We start from the raw sequence: 305 nt of genomic DNA on the forward strand, positions 1-305 counted from the left end.
TGACAGTGAATGGGAGTGATAGTGACAGGGAATGGTAGGAGTGACAGAGAGTGATAGTGACAGGGAATGGTAGGAGCGACAGAGAGTGATAGTGACAGGGAGTGATAGTGACAAGGAGTGATAATGAATGGCAGGATGTGATAGTGACAAGGAATGATTGTGACAGGGAGTGAAAGTGATTGATAGTGACAGAGAGTAATAATGAGTGACAGGGAGTGATAGTGACAGGGAATGGTAGGAGAGACAGAGTGTGATAGTGACAGGGAGTGATAGTGACAGGGAGTGATAGTCAGTGACAGGGCATG

This window comes from Chiloscyllium plagiosum, unplaced genomic scaffold (genome assembly GCF_037043375.1).
Source record: "Chiloscyllium plagiosum isolate Xiang-an unplaced genomic scaffold, Cpla_swu_hap1 HiC_scaffold_29, whole genome shotgun sequence".
NCBI classification, from domain to species: Eukaryota; Metazoa; Chordata; class Chondrichthyes; order Orectolobiformes; family Hemiscylliidae; genus Chiloscyllium; species Chiloscyllium plagiosum.